This window comes from Aythya fuligula, chromosome 1 (assembly GCF_009819795.1).
Source record: "Aythya fuligula isolate bAytFul2 chromosome 1, bAytFul2.pri, whole genome shotgun sequence".
NCBI lineage: Eukaryota > Metazoa > Chordata > Aves > Anseriformes > Anatidae > Aythya > Aythya fuligula.
In genome coordinates, this window is record NC_045559.1 from 115,806,057 (window position 1) to 115,822,688 (window position 16,632).

The 16,632-nt window shown below is 43.7% G+C and overlaps 1 protein-coding gene across 3 annotated transcripts in view; it reads left to right on the top strand.

Annotated features, from left to right (window-relative positions):
* AGPAT3 (1-acylglycerol-3-phosphate O-acyltransferase 3) overlaps positions 1-16,632 on the top strand; it is a 48,377-nt gene that overhangs the window by 8,442 nt on the left and 23,303 nt on the right. Inside the window, exon 1 of one of the 3 annotated variants that reach the window (XM_032186157.1) lies at positions 11,156-11,233. The exons of the other annotated variants lie outside the window; for them this stretch is intronic. The gene's annotated coding sequence lies outside the window, so the exon portion shown is untranslated. Of the gene's footprint in view, positions 1-11,155; positions 11,234-16,632 lie in introns of those variants that run through there. 3 annotated transcript variants of the gene reach the window in all.

Genomic DNA, 16,632 nt, shown 5'->3' on the forward strand with positions numbered 1-16,632 from the left:
GCTACTCTTGTTTTGGTTTTTATTTACAAAATCATAAGGCTGTCCTGCGCCCAGCCATGTTCCATTATATGCAATTTTTAAAATGAATATTGTGCTCTGGAAAAGTACTGATCAGCAGTCCTGCAAACTGGTGATTCAGCTTCACCTACAGAAATGTTGCAAGGACCAGTTTGCAGATTGTACATGTCTGAAAACCTATCATCTCTGAACTACGCCTATTTGTCCCTTGGGTTCTTGTTCTAATATATAACTTTTGTATTTATAACTGAGAACAGAAATAGTGTGTCCAGTCTCAGGCTGGGAAAGATAACCCATAGAAACTTCTTTGGAGCCCACAAATACTATTCCCAAGCAAGAAATTTGGTTGCAAGCTGCTTCCTCAGCTGACAGGGATGTGAATATCGGTGACACTTCTGCCTGTGTAATCACTTCACAAATGTGGCTGAGCTACAGGTGAGGTTGGAAAAGTGTTTGAAATATGCCTGGACGCTGCTCTCAGGACACAGCAGGGTATGAGGGCTTGTTGAATTTGTGCAGAGAAAGCAACTGATGTTTTCCTTAAAGACATAAATGCTGGGTTGTTTCTGTCCCAGTTGAGAAAGGTTCATGTGACCTTTCTCACCACACTTTCTAGCACATGGCATGCTTATCTTATGCTTACTTTTAAACTCAGAGGCAGCGTCTTATGCTCCTTTTTTTCCACCCAGCTCTGCTGAGCGTCATGCCAGATAAAATCTCCTATTGGGCTGTGATTTTTAAATTCACAGCCTCTAGTTTCCTTTTTGGCTGTGTTTCTAAATAGTTGCAAGCATTGTGTGTTTCTCTGATTGTCAGACTTCCTGTTTATTTTCTCTGGCACGGTTTTGCACCAATTCTTCCCACTTCACTAAAACCTCCGTGGCTGCACATGCTGGGCAGCCAGGGGTTTTGGGGGAGCCAGAAGCACCCCACAGCTCGCTGTATGCACCCCACAGCTCCTGCCCAGGCTTGGTCAGCAAATGGAAATGTTGTGTCTGCAATGGCTGCTTCAGTTTTTCTGTGGTATTTCAGCTAGACTGTGCTTGGAGTTGGTTTTGTCTTGCTCTTTTTGGAGGCCTGGCCCTTCTTACACGAGGATCAGCTATGCCAGCTGAAGGGCCTGTCCTCACGCTGAGGGCTGTGGTGAATTGGGCGAGCAGCAGCCACGCTCTTCCACCATCCACCTTTTTTGTCTCAGTGCAGCCATGGCCTCAAGTCCCTGTTGGGATCATGGTGTGGAATGGCCCAGCAGGCCCAGGGCCTCCAGTAGGCTCCTTGCTGCTTCCTTTCCCTGGATCCCCTGTCACCACCTTGTTAACCAGCCCACAGGAGCAGGCCTGCCATGGTTCAGGCCTTGCCAGAGCCCTGAATCTGGAGTAGAAGAGAGAAAATACCATCGCTTGTAATGTGGTAGAGTTCACCTCCAAGACCTGCAGGCAGTGCAGTCACAGTTTCCCCTCCACAAAAAAGCACCCCACAGCCTGTTCCCCATCTGCCTGCAAGGCCCCTTTCTTTATTCACATTGTTAAAAGACATCTTGTCTTCACACTGCTGAGGCACATAGTCCTCCAGCCTTGGGAGGACTGTACTCTGGAGGCAGACCAAACCCTTTCTTTGCAGCCATGCTCCCAAAAATCTCATGCTGGCTCCTCACAGAAGAGAGGTGGGCTTCTCTTTCTTAACACATAGGGTTGTCCTTTCTCAGCTCTTAAGAAAAACAAACACAAAAAAACAAACACAAAACAACATCCACAAAACGTGTCAAGCAGCAGCACTGGGCATACATACCTCACCACGCGAGTGAATCCAGTTGATTGTAGCCTGGTAATTTGCTGTAAGAAGATTATTGGATTAGGGCACAAGCCTGGTTTGTCAGCACCACCACCTGACAGTAACATTTATTGAGAAGTATTACCTATTTTAAATGTTAGTCCACTTCTGCCCCCATCACGCCTTCATTCTTTGAGGCGAGAGGGGCTTTTTTTAGTGCAGTGTTTCACGAAGCCACGTAAAGAAGAGGACACCTGGCTTTTTTTTCCTCCTGTTGCTGAGCTGGCGGTTTTAGTAGCCGCAGCGCTTCCAGATTTACCTCGATGTGCTTTTGTCATCATAATCCCTCCTCCATGTCAAGACTGATTTGCTTTCCCAGCAAGGACTCACGTCGCCCATTTTTGCCCCTCCATTTTTCCTCCTCCTTTTTTGGTTTTATCAATCAATAACGGCCTGGGAAGATGTTGGTAGGCCAGTCGGGTGCATGCTTGCTAGCTGGAATCTGTGCTACGCTCATTGCGCTGGCTTTAGCCTATTACTTGTACTGGTAAGTTGGATTTTGTGCTGTGTCTATGGCAATGCCTTCTTTGAAATGCTTTCCTGGGTGGGATGAAGGGTGCTGGTCCTTTTGCAATGCTCTTGGAGGCTTGATGCACTTACAAAGGTGCTGGTAGCTGTTGATAGCATCCCTTGTTCATCCCCTACCCATGCAAGTGCTCTCTGAGGTGTCATGGGACTCAGTTTTGCTGCTGTTGTTTGAGGTTTCTGTATTTTTATTCAGCTGAGAGTATGAGGGCTCTACATGGTATAGCAGGCATTGGAGAAGACTGCAATTGTCTTTCGTGTTCATCGTGAGAGCCTTTCTAAATTATCTCATTTTCCTGCTCTTGGTTACTATTTGCGTGGTTGTCTCTCTTGGCACAGAACTCGGAAATCAGGCTGTGACAGGCTCACAGTTGGGGTGCATGTCCCTGTCACGTTGTTTGTGTGACACCTGTGTCTTCAGCACTTCACCAGAAATCTCAGGCAGGTGCGAACAGAGGACTGCCATCGTTTTTTCCCCCACCAGGAGCTCAGGAGGTTGCTTTGCCCTGGGGGCCAGAGCAGGTGGGGGGGCATGGAGATGCTGGGACGGAGATTGTGTGTTCCTGGCTTTTCCTGCATGTTGGAGGAGCCCTCAGCAAGGTGTCTGCGTGGGCTCTGCGAGAGGTAAGGGCAGCACGGGGCTGCCCCACATTTCTGGGCTGGCATCATTTCTCCATGTGCCCGAGATGTGCAGCCAAAAGAAATCTCAGAACTTCGCGGAGCTGTGTCTGGAGTAAATAGCAACTTCTTGAAACCTGTGTGCAATCTGTTGACAAGTTTTAGTGGAAAAATTACATGTCGCTTTGGCTGTAAAAGAAAAAGCCTGCTGGAGCTGTAATTAATACAGCTATGATTGGAGAGCTTTCCGAGGGATGTGATTTTAGAGAGGACAAGTCCCCAGAGTAACGTGTGGGTTCTTTTGTTTGTTTGTTTTATAAAGCAATGAAGAAACAAATAAATTAAAATCTGTGGGGTGATCTTCTCGCCTTTTGTTTTTGCCAAGTATTTCCTCCAGGCAATTATGCTTGTGCTGTTTACAAGCCTACAGTCCTCTGTGTGTGTATGCACGCACTTCTAATATTGATGAGTTTATTTATGTTTCAGCTTTACAGTGAATTTCTGCAGATATGTAAGCTTTCAGCTGTACAGTGTAGGAGCACAAATTAAAAGGTGCATCGTTACTACCCTCTTAAGTCTTCAAAATGTTCAAGAAAACAGGACCTATATAAGCAATGTAATATTCTTAATGTTAAAAAACAGGAAATGCAGAGCTTAAACATGTTAACAGCTGTACTGCTAAATGTTTTGTTTTGTAGTTTTTTAACCAAAGAAGGTACATGTGGTAGGTGTATATGTGACCAAAGTGTAGTCTAATTCTGCAAGTTTTGACTCACTGTTGGACTGTGTATATGATAAGTTATGCTTTTGTATGGATACAAATGTAAACTTGTGTGCATGGTGTACATGGGTAAAGAATGTACATCTGTCCTATAAATTTTTTTCCCTGTTTTGTCCACTCAAATTCTTGACTTGAATCCAGGTCAGATCTGGTTTGCAGGACAGATTACAATTCTGCACGCAGCGGGAATTAACTGGCATTAGATCAGATCTTCTTCTTCAGCAGCTTCAAGGTTCAAGAGAAAATTAATGACATCATCTATTTATTTGTGAAAAAGAAGCTCATTCAAACCCTTCTGATTAGACGTGGATGAAGCCTAACAAGAATACCTCAGTGCTTTGTTGGTTTTATTATTTTTAACTCTTTGTTTTGCTGCTGCTTTGTTGCTTGCCAACACTGCCTTTGGTAAATATTTTAAATAATTAATTTTTTAACATGTCTGCTCTGTAGGAAGTAAACAGAAAGACTTAGTAACTAGGAAGACTTTTTTTTTTTTTAATATGTTTAAGTTACTTGGTCTGCTGCAGTTCTTCTACAGTATCCTCAGATAGAGCTGGGGTGATTAAGATCAGAGATCACCAGTTCAGCAGGGAATCAACTTTGCATATTGAGAGATTAACCCGGTTTTTCTGTAATTCCATCTGTGGTCTTTTGCTTCTCCAGGGTTAGAGCAGCCTTATTAGCTTGCTGGATAGGAGGCATTTTGGTCACCTTCTGGGCTAAATGTAGTTCAAACTCTCAAAGATTTCATCTGAGGAAACAAAGGGTCTTTGGTACTCTGGGATTTCGCTGGCACCATGCATGCACCTGGGGCTGGCTCCCTTGCTGTGAATCTGATGCAAGAACACTGCCAACCTCAGCAACATCCCAGGAAATCCAGCCAGCGTGCTCTTCCAGAAGAACAGAAAAATAATAGTAATAATAATGGAAAAAAAGGCATCGTTCAGATACGCAAAGGCTCAGGTAGCTGTGATAGATGTGCAAGGGACTGTAGCGGTTACGGCCGCCTGTGATTTGAGGAGACTCTATGTAAAATAGTCCAGAGACCTCACAAGCATCTTCACACTTACACTTCCACACACAGGCTTGTTCTGGTACTGCTATGAACACCCCACAAAATATACTGCAGCAATCCATTGTATATACAGGTTGTAGTACAAAACTCAAGTCCACAGAAATTATAAGAACATGAGACTGCAGATTTTCTTTTGCTAGGCATTACTGCCACAGGGAGTTGTTTGGGTAAAGTCACCCCCACAACGTGAGACCCTGGAAGAATTTTCTTTCCTTACCAATCGACAGATTGCTTAGTGCATAAATAATGGATTTATCATTCTATATGTGCTTGTAATCACTTAATACATCGGATAAACTTATAATCCTCTGCTGTATTTTTTTTATTTTATTGAGCCATTCCAAGATAACTTTTGGCCAGCAAAGGAACATGAAATACTAATATGTTTTTAGATAAATTGCTTGGTATACTTCTCATCAGAACTTCAGGTAATTTAACTTGATGATTTGACTGTGTTCCTGGCCCTGCCTTGTAACTTCAGTCCTGTGTTGAAATGCCTGGACATGCCATGAACATAGCTGCTGAATGGTTTGATTTGATGAATCTATTTTTCAGAGTTAGGAGCAGAATAATCCAGATCACAAAGTTTTGGTTACTGTTGCCTTGTGTATTGCAATACTTCAGCTTTTTTGAGAAAGGGGGAGGCCTATGCTATAATTGCATGTATATTCAAGGAGTTTTAATGAGATGCCTAATTTCATTGGCCATTTGTTTTATTTGCTTTATTGATCAGAATTGTGGCTTGCTCTCCTGATTTCAGGTATTTGAAACAATAGTTTGGCCTGTGATCTCTCATGTCATCTATCTTCAGCTTCACTTCGATTTTATTAGTATTTGCCATCATTGTGTGCTTGCAGTGAATATTTGCGTTGCATACTGAACATTTTAGTTGCCATCTGTCTGACATTTTAGGTGGAATAACCTGGAGATTTCTACTTTGTAAGAGTTAGAGGAATGATTTACACACCATGGGGCCAGGCGGTTCCTGTGGCTGTCCAGAGCCTGGTGGAGCTGGACCTCAGGATGGCGGAGGACTCGGGGAATTACTGCATTGTAAATGCAATGCTAATCAAATACGAACTTCAAGTTCTCCTCCTGTCAGTTTGGTATTTGATTTGTGTTTTTTTGGAAGAGAATAGCACAGGGGAAGTCTGTATAGTGGCTGCCTATTAAAATACTGTTTTAAAGAAAGATTCACTTCTGGGGAAAATAAATAAGCAAAAAGGCATAGCCAGGTCTATGTTACTGTTTCCTTACCAGCTCCCCAGCTCTTATGGGAGCAGCACAGCTGAAGGAAGAGCCCTGCTCCCTGATGAACCCCCGTCTTTTCTGCATGGTTGAAAGGGAGAGAGTGCCCTTTTCAGAGAGGTGGGCCTTTGGGGGGAGACTTAAAAAATATATACCTCATCCATACTAAGCACATTCACGTGTCTACACACCAGTCTGCCTCACCAGCTCTTAAAAGGACTTCGAAATGCAAAGAGGGTTGGTGCCACGCAAGTCAAGGGCTTCTTGAGGCACTTGGGCCTGCTCTGCCCTCCCAGCGGGACAGTGGGTGAAGCACGCGGCGTCCCCAGGCCTCTGTCCTTGCTCCGCGCCTGGTGGCAAAGCAGAGGGCTTAAGCTCTAAGCAGGCACAGCTTACGGTGCTTGTGAAGCCGATGACGTTTCTGGGGTTGAGAAGGTGGTGTTTTTCTCAAAACAAAAGGATGGGGGAGAGAAGAAGCATGCTTTGCTTGGCAAGTTCACTGCAGAGTACAGTGGTGAGGTGGGATAGTTCAGCTGGAAGGGACCTACAAAGGTCATCGAGTCCAACTGCCTGACCGCTTCAGGGATACCCGAAAGTTAAAGCACGTCACTGAGGGCATTGTCCAAATGTTTCTTGAACACTGACAGGCACAGGGCATCAACCACCTCTCTAGGAAGCCTGTTCCAGTGTTTGGCCACCCTCTCAGTAAAGATACATTCCCTAATGTCTGCTTGGACCTCCCCCTGGCCCAGCTTTGTGCGATGTCTTCCCTTGCTGTTCCCTTTCCCTTCCCTTCCCTTTCCTTTGCTGTTTTTGTGCTGTTTTCCCTTGTATCTTGTCATCAGTGACCAGGGAGCAGAGGCTGGCACCTCCCTCTCTGTTTTCCCTCCTCACAAGGTTGCAGAGAGCAACCAGGTCACCTCTTGGCCTCTTCTTCCCCAGGCTGGACAACCCAAGTGTCCTCAGCCTCTCCTCACAGGGCATGCCTTTCTTTTACTACTTTGTTGCCCTCCTCTGGATGCTTTCAAGGACCTTAACAGCCTTTTTATATTGTGGAGCCCACAACTGCACGCAATATTCAAGGTGAGGCTGCACCAATGCTAAATGGAGAGGGAGAATCGCCTCCGCTGGCTGGCTGTGCTGTGGTAAATACACCCCCAAATGTTGTTTGCCCTCCTGGGCAAACGGTCTGCACCATCATTAAGGGAGGCAGAGGAAGAACAGATCTGAGCATGGTACAGAAGCTCATTTTTTGGGTGCATCTGTAGAGATTGTTGTACTTTGTGTGTCGTGATACAACAACTACTATTGGTGGATAATGCGTCCCTTAACTAGGGGCTGCTGCAATTTAAATATCACCACACCAGTATTAAACCCCTATAAGTTCTGCTGCTATATTTAGGCAGCTTAAACTAATAAACTAAAGTACTGAGTAGATAGGTGTCCTCCATTGACTCAGTAACTGTCTATGAGATGCGTGCCTGCAGATTAGACCGCCAGCGTCTTCCTAACACATGTGCAGCACCAAACTGTGCTCTTTTTAAGAGTGCAGAGTATTCAAATTGTGAGTTATGGGGAAATTGAAGCTTTGAGCAGTATTCTGAATGTGGATTTCAGGAGTTATTTCTGAAATAACTGTTCATGGATCTGCAAACATGGAAATCTTGGATATGTAAAAACTCATTACCCAAAAGAGTTTGTGACTACGCCCATGTGCACAGACCGTGAGTTCATCCAGGCTGACAGCATTGCTCTGTATTTAAATCTGGTGATTTGAAGGGGTTGAGCTTGGCAGGCTTTCAGCCTGCTTCACTATGGCAATAAAACTTACGCTGCTGGGCTGTTCTAAAACATTTCTCGAAGTCCATCCCCTCAATCCTATATTCTGAACTCATCGAGAGCTTTTCAACCACGCTTGGCTGGCAGGTGGAGGTGGGATAGAGGGTCTCCAAAATATTTGGATTCCCACGAGCTTCGTGGAGGTAGCCAAAGAAAGGAGAAAGGAGCAGTTCAGATCCTTGCCTTAGGGAAATGTAGAGACATAAATTTGGGTGTTCTTTGATATCATGCATCTACAGAGATGTGAGCTTGTAAAAGTGTCAGTCAGCACAAAACTATGAATTTGTAGACAAATCTGTAGGTAACCAGTCTTTTGGAATCACTTACTAAATTTCTTTCTTCGGCAGGCTGCTTTGTAATGATTAATGGCTAGCTCCTCCAGCTCTTCTTTGCAACCAGAGCTGTTGTCATGCATGAACAGAACAACAATCCCAATGCATGTGTTGGCGTTGGAGCTAAGGGAAAAGATGAGAAATTAAAGTCTGGAGAAAAGACTGGAAGAGCGGCTGTCAACACTGCACAGCCTGTTTTTACTCCTGAACACAAAACAAGCTGACCTGAGGGACTTTGCTGATCGTGCCTGTTGCAGTGGCTGCTCCACCACGGACCACGAGCAGGGAGAGGCAGGCGCTGTTCCCATTCCTTAAGGGGTATGCAGCAGTGCAGCTCCTCAGGCACTTGGTCCCCAGTGGTTGATTTTGATGCCCTTTGCAAACAAATTATGTCAGATAGTGATACAGAAAATAAGAGACTTAACTGTGAAGTTTGGAAGATGCGATGAGAGAGACCAGCTTCTTAATGCCGTAGAAGAAGTTAATGAAAGAAACGCTCTAGGTAATATTTAACTTGCATCTATCTTGAGAAGGAAAATGGGTGAAGTTGCTTTAAATCAAAATTCAGGTTTGCAGAGCTGGTAGAGGGGGAAAAAAAAATCTGTGGCTGAGTTACCTGATAGGGTATGTGTATGCTGCAACTGGGAAGTGATTAGTTTTAAAGGAGGGGTGAACTGCTTGTAAGAGTAGCCATGGCAACATAAAGCTCACTGCAGGCTGCAAAAACCACCTGGGAAGTGGAGTGAAAACTTGGGCAGCTTGGATTTAATTATTATTGCTCAAAGTGCATTGCCTGCCTTCCTGATGAATGCCTTTGATGACATTTCAGGGAGGGAAGAAGGGGTCTCAGAGTGGTCTCCCATGGTCAAATATGAGGTCTCAACATCCTTTTTCCTAGTGGGATGTCATCGAAGGCCCAGAATTTGACAAGCATTCATTAAAAAAAATAGTAATAATGAAAAAGTAGAAGGACATATAGAAGGAACATATAGGTGAGACCTCCAGTGTGCCTTTTGAGTTTGAGGAGGCTTTCAGCAAGGCTTATTTCGCAGGTAGGTTGGGTTGCTCAGGACTCTGTCCAGCTGGGTTTTGAAAACGTCCAAGGATGGGATTTCCTCAGCATCCCTGGGCATCTTGTTCCGTGCTATACCACAGTATGTTGTTAATACCACAGCATATTGTTAACACCACAGTACGATGTTAATGCAGTTAGCAGTAGTACAAATTGGTGTCGTCTTTTGCCATCTGCAAACAGAGAAGGGAGGCAAGGAGCAGACTTTGCTGCTTGTTCCTTCCAGAAGAAGTTCTGGGCAGGTGAAGTGGTGGGGAGTCTGAACCCGACCACTGCATTTGGGCTGTTTTATGTCTGGAAAGGATAGAACCGTATCTCGTGCCCGCATCCAGTTCGGCCTTGTCTATATTGAGACCTGCCTCACCCTGCAGTAGGAATCTGCCAGGAAAAAAGATGTGGTCTACAGCTGGGATCTCTCTCCTTCTCTCACTTGTCCCGTGGTCTGGAAAATGTGTTCATCAGTAGCTCTTCGGAGGTAATTTACGCAGTGTCAGTGTCATGCATGTATTCTGTTCACTTCTTTGCAATCTGGTTTATGTATAAAGCTAGAAGCTGAAAGCCAATTTTTGGGATGTGTAGCAAAGATCATAAAGTGCTCACAGGAGCTGTCACACGGAGAAAGATGGAGGAGACAAACGAGCCGTATATATGGGAGTAGGTAAGAAGACAAAAATGCCATCAGAGTAGAGGTATCAAGAGTGCATTAACAATGAGGAGGGGAAGAAGCTATGAGAGAGAACTAAATAGAAATGATAGCTTGAAAAGAAGCATCAAAAAAAATGTTGTTCTTAAAATACAATAGCTCTTGCTCAAAACTTTTTTCGCAGAAAACACAACTGAGGGAAGGGGCTTGTAGTGACAGAAGATTGATGGGGAACTTGAGTTCTTGGGAGATTATTTTAAAAATAAAACTCACAAACCATTAGGATACTATTTTGTGTCTTGCGTTCAGGAACAGCGTCAAATGCACTTCACTAAATAGACTTTCTGCTTAGTGCATATTGCTATGGCAAAGGGAGAATTAAAACCAAAACCTTTGTTGTTCTCAAGAGATCAATAACAGAGGCTGCACTGCTGAAAATAGAAGCTTACGTGGTGAGGAGACGAGCTAAGTCAGGGATATTTTAGGTTTACTATCCTCTTGATGTGTCTGAGAAATTTTTGGATTGACCAGTGATTGCTTTGCTAGCCCACTGGGAGCAAGGCTAAGTCGGAGGAAGCCGATGCATGGGCAGAGCGAAGGAGCTGCAGCAACGTGAAGTGTGCAGGCGGCTGGATGCGGCTTCCTTCCTGTTGGGAAATGAGTAGCCAAATTTAGTTGTCTTTTTTCTTTTTTCATTTTTTTTTTCTTGGCAATTATTAAGCATCTCCTGCCTGACTAAATCAAAGCGTGGTGCTGGTGGTGACATTAATGATGCCTCTGTGACATGGCAGTAGCTATCAGAGGGATGTCAGCACACCAGATTGTCATTTTACTCCACCGATTCAGCAACTGGGGGAGGGGGAAAGCAGTGATGAGGATTTCTTCTGACATATTAAGAAACCACTGTAGCTGCATATAGCGAGGGGAGGGAAATAGTGTGCTAAATATATTGGCTTGGAGGTGGAGAGTGACGAGCAGAAGACCTCTTCTTGTTGCAAATTCAAATGTACAAATCACAGAGGGGAGCATGGTCTGAGAGCGGCATCTGCTCCTTCGTGCTGCTTTGTGCCTGGACTCCACCTTTTGCCTTCCCTGCTCTCAGCTCTTGAGCTCTCTGCATATCAAGGCTGCCGTCTTCATCCTGCTCTTACCTACCTGAGCTGCACTTGAGGCAGAAGTCTTGAGAATGAAGTCTGGGCATCCTCCCTGCCCCTGGCTCCAAAAGGATCCGGGGAAGCTGCGGTTTTTGAAGGTTTGTGCTCTCTCTTTGCAGTTCTTGGACTGAATTTACTGCTGACCTCAGCAGTAACATATACCAGATTTTCTGTTTTACAGTTGTATGGCTTGCTTTAGGAAATGTCCCTCCAGGTCAGAACTAATTCCAAGGGACACCTGGGAGCTGTGCACTTGTCATGGAGGAAACAATACGCTGACCTGAAAGCAGGCAATATTTTCCAAATGATGCGTTTTTATCCAATTTTTCACTTGTAGCTCCCTAGACCCTTTGCTGTACTGTGAGGAGTGCTGAATTACTGATGTCGTGAGACTTGTTCTGACTATCTAGAAAAAATCTAAAGTTTTAATGAAATCACTTGATGCGGCTAATTACTCTGTTATTTACCACTTCTACAAACTACTCGATGGCTAGTGCTCTGGCAACTTGCAGGCAGTGACTTTCTATATTCAAATAGGCTCTGAATGTTTTAGCAGCTTATGAGCTGTACAAATAGGAGCAGGTGGTGCTCCAGCAAATCTTTGTCAGATTGTAAATCCCTGCTCAGAAATGGAGAATACCTGAAGTTTCTCAATGAAATTGTTTGTTTGTTTGTTTGTTTTAAATTATTTTTTTAACCTCCTTTAAAAACAAACAAAAATTAAAAATAAAAATAAAAATCAGACGAAGTATCTTTAACCTGCTCAAACTTCAGTATTTGGGACCTAAGGAGAGACTTGGTACGAAAGTGAAGTTGAGATTAAGGTAAGTTAGAAAGTATGGTAGGAGTCAAGGTAGTGACAAAAGGATTTGTTACTCTAAGTATTTGTTAGCATTTTCCCCGTCACGTTCACTTAATGATTAAAAAGGATTCTTATCAACATCTAGGCATCAATAAGACCAAATCATGTTTTATTATACCAGTCATAATTAATATAGTTTCAAATTTTTGTACTCATATGAATACATTTTCCACCTGTAAAGGCAAACTTGTCTGCTTTTATAACTTCAGAAAAAATGAAAGGCTTTGGAAGCCTGAAAATCTCTAAGCAGAATTATTTTCACTTAAAAAAAAAAAAAAAAAAAAAAAAAAAAAAAGAGTAACCATGACCAGAACATGCTCACTTTCAGAACAGAGCACTACTGTGAGGGGAAAAACAAGACTTAAGTACCCCGGAAAGTCTCGCCCCATTTAAAATTGAGACCTTATTTTCTCCCACCTGTTCTTTGTACCAAGATTGCGAGAGACTCTTTCCTTCTTCAGCTCCCAGTCGGGTTTTCAACTTTGAATGAACTAGGCGAAATGAAGAAAATAGTCTCCCTCCACCTGCTAGCTCTATCGAAACCAGAAGTAATTAAGGCAAGAAGTCTTTCTTCACAGCAGGAATTGAAAGTGCTTGCATTTGAGGGGAAAATGTAAGCATAAGCATTTGCTCCATAGGACAGGCTGCAAATAATAGAGCTGCTAAATGCAGAATGTGATTTCCTGGTGCTTTAAATCTTGACTTGACCCCCAGTCAGGTGGGGCAAAAGTCCTGAGCTCTTCAAAATAATAAAAGCACTGTTTTCCAGCTCTATTGAGAAGAGCTCACCAAGGCAACTTATAGCACAAGTTATTTCTGTGGTTAGTTGCGTGTTTGTGATAGAATATATAGTAAGTTTTGATCTCAGTCCTCTTTCATTATTTTCATCAACTGGAATGTGTTTAGTTGTAATTTTTTTTTTTTTTTTTTTTTTTTAGAAATCAAACTAAAAGCCTGAGTTTTATTGTTTTATTTCTGTACGTGTGTGTGGTGCTGAATCGGAGCCCCTCTGGCACTGTTGGTATCACCTTTGCTGGTCAGTGGAACCATTCCCCCAGTATTCAAGGTATTTATGACGCAGTAACAGGGAGCTGCAGAGAACAAGAGTCAGAGAAAATGAAAATCCATCACAGGTATAATGTCTTCAGTGTTTGTGAAGTTAAATGTCAAGCAAGGATTGGATCCACGCCATTTATGAGTTGGGAAGAATTGCTACTTCTCATCTGTCCTTTTGGAAGAGAGTACAGATCAGATAAATTCTGACTTTCCTATTACTGTGTGTTTGATAATCTGTGCCTTGGCCGAACAGGAGAAATTCAAATGACATCAGTTACTTCTGTGGGAAGGGAAGAGATTTGATATTCTTGCCACGTTGCCTGAAAAAAGGATTCATGCTTCTGTCAAAATGCAAATTTTATCACGTATTTATGGGATCGCAGATACTCTGTAGCATTCACATAGGCACGTAAACAGCAGTGTGATGGAATAAATGATGTGCTGACTTGATAAGAACACTTCTTATGGCCAGCCCAGCCTTGTGACATTGTGTGTAAATTGTGGAGTCCGTGCTCTCCTAACTTGCAGTTCTTACCCTGTCCCTGATTACGATGGTCATTACGTACAGACCATTTCCTTCCATATGCCAGCAGAGCTCCTGGGTTAAAATAAAAGTCTGTGAGGCCTACAGCTGCTCTCCTGGAGATGGCTGATAAATCCTCAGCATGTTATATGTATGTGTGTTGTAGCAAAGTATGTATAAAGTGTATGTGTGTTGGAGCAAGTCAGAAGCGTGCAGATACTGTGGTTGTTAGAGGTTTGCTGGCTTGTTTTCCATGGCAAGCACTTAGAACTGCTTGCATGATGCTGCTGGCGGTTTTGTTTATCACAAGTGCAGGACTAAACATTGTGTGAGCTGACTTTAAACACCTAAAATGTTAATTTTAATATCCCAGCGTTGCCTGTTGTCTGTTGCAGTTGCAATTGGGCAGAGCACCTTGTCGTTGCACTCAGAACGAGATTGCAGAGAGCTGTTAGGAGGACAAATTACTTGGCTAATTACAGTCGGACACCTGAAGTGGAACTGTTGGACCTGCAGGAGCGTGCTAAGTTGTCCAAGAGCTTCCCCCAGCCTGCTTTTACTCCCGAGGCCTGTGCGAGCTGGAAACCTGACAGCATTTTTCAGAATTTGGGGTTGAGGTACTGACTGAATACCCGATGGGAGGGCAGTGCCGGTGGTGCTGGGCACAGTGGCTGGATGGCACAGCAGCACCGTGGCACGCAGTGGGATGCCTTACAGAGCCAGCAAGCTGTCGGGATGTGCAACAAAAAGGAGGGTGGGATGTGAGGGAAGGGAGAGAAGAAACCAGGGAGCTAGCAAGGATTTGCACCCACAGGTCTCCCATCGTGGGGACAGGAACTTCTGGGCTTTGGCTGCAGTGGCAAAGGGGGGGAGCAATAGCCCCTCACAAACAAAAAGGGTTAGGGGGAAGCTTACAAGTTCCTAAGAGGAGCAAGACTGGCAGAAGTTTTCGACAGCCATTTCTGACAGAGTCATATTTAACTGCCTGTCCAGAGCCATGAGGAACTTGGAAAGCAGTTTGTAGTTCCTATTTATGTCTTAAAATACACAGAATACAGACAGTGTTCAAGCTCATGCATTGCATCATCACATATCTTGCTGTGTGCTGTTTCTTTTTGCCCTTTTTTTTTTTTTTTTTTTTTTTTTTTTTTTCCCCTTTTTTCTCTTGTGAATCGCAGCCTTGTTTTTCCCCCTCTCCCTGCACGAGAGCTGGAGGCATCCCTTCCTGCTGTGCCCTGCCGTGCCAAAGCAGTAAGGCTTACTAAAGAGCAATTTCTCTCTGGTTCTGTCATCCAGGGTTGAATACCTTGTATTTTTTGCCCTTAACTCTTGACTTGGCCCCTTCCATTAAAGATGAAACCTGGAGTAACATCTGTCTGTCTGGGTTTCAAAATGAGTCGAGTTGTAAGCCACACAGAACAAAATTATAAGTGGTGGCTGTTGTTATTTTTCTTCTTGACAGCAAGCAGGTCACACAACTCAAATTTGAACTCAAATGTTTGCAGTCTGGTGGATCTCTGTAATTAATAACGTTCAAATTTAGGGTTTGGTTTGTTAAGGCTGAGGTCTACAAGGGCTCTTCCAAGTATCTCTAAGTGGGTACGTACCCATAAGCCCATGTGTGCCTGTGAGAAATGAGACAAGTTTGCAGGGTTTTCAAATTATCTAGGCTAAATTTTACATGCAATTAATTTTTTTTTTTGTGTAATAATATAGTTCTAGGAAAAAATAATTGACAGAACCACCACCACCACCAAAATAAATAAATAAATCAGTATGGCTTGTAGTAAAGCGAAAGTGCCAGACTGCAGGCTGAAAGATGACAAGTGGTGTTGCGTGTGTATGGGGAGAACCGGCACACCAACACCTACAAGCAATTGTGAATGATGTGTTGTAATTGAAGCTGTCCTAAGTTTGCTAAACCTTCAGCCTCTTTGTCCTCCTGAAATAAACACAAGGTACATCCATGCACAGCCAGGCCTTGTCACCAGACAGCAAAAACGAGAATCCTGTAGTGTCTTGCAGTCGCAGCGAAGCCGTGCTATGGAAAAAATGATGTCACCCGAGTTCACTGTTGGGGCTGAGCATCACTGAAGTCATCTGGGCTGGTTTCACCCAGTGAACTTGCAACACCATGGCTCCAGTTTTCACATCGTGAGCAAATACTTACGAAAATACCCCTGCTTTCTTCATAGATCGATGCCTGCGATGAGAGAGATTTCCCAAGCAGTTCTTCCTTGTGGCAGCTGCCTTGCGGTCGACACACTTCTAAGCAAGTCAGGATTCATTTCGGTTATCTGATCCATTTGTTTAAATAGAGGCTGAGCTAACTGGGGATGTATGTTGAGCAGAAATTGAATTTGTGCGGACTTGCTCTTTTTTTTTTTTTCTCTGCATGTGCTGAGTACAATAAAAGGAAATGGTTGAAATCAAATTTGGAGAATAGCCATTTTAATACTGTTTGTGTTTGCAGCTGTAATGCTGTAGCAACAAGTTAGGAAAATACAATTTCACCTCTAGCAGAGGCATTAACAGTGTTTTCTGCAGCTAGCGAGGAGGCTTAATCATACTGATAACATTTCATTCAGGGCAGGAAAGGAAAGGAAGGCTGCCCCTCCAGTGCAGTGGTAAGTAGTATCAGGAGCTGCTTTATCCCCTTCTGGTTCCATCAAGTCTTTTGAATGTTTTTCTATGGTCACTCCCTAGTGGTGCTCGCTGGTACTTGGCAATTATTCACTGCCACGTTTTATTTCGTAGCCTACTCTCTCCTGAAGCATAGTCGGTAAACTCATAGTCTTGTAATAATATAAGAGCTGCAAAGAGTAGAGGAGGCAGGAGCAGGGACTGGTGTTTCTGCTGAGGGTGTGAGTCCCTCACGTGGCTTGCTTTCCGATCTTGTAAGAGTTTCTTATTTTTACAAAAAGCTTTATTGCTCTGACTGCTGCTCTCCAGAGTGACCATCACATCATGCCTAGAGTTGTCTGCTACGCTTTATTTCATGTTCTTCCGCTACGGGTAATTTCTCCAGGTAATTTCTTCAGTCTGCACGCCTATTA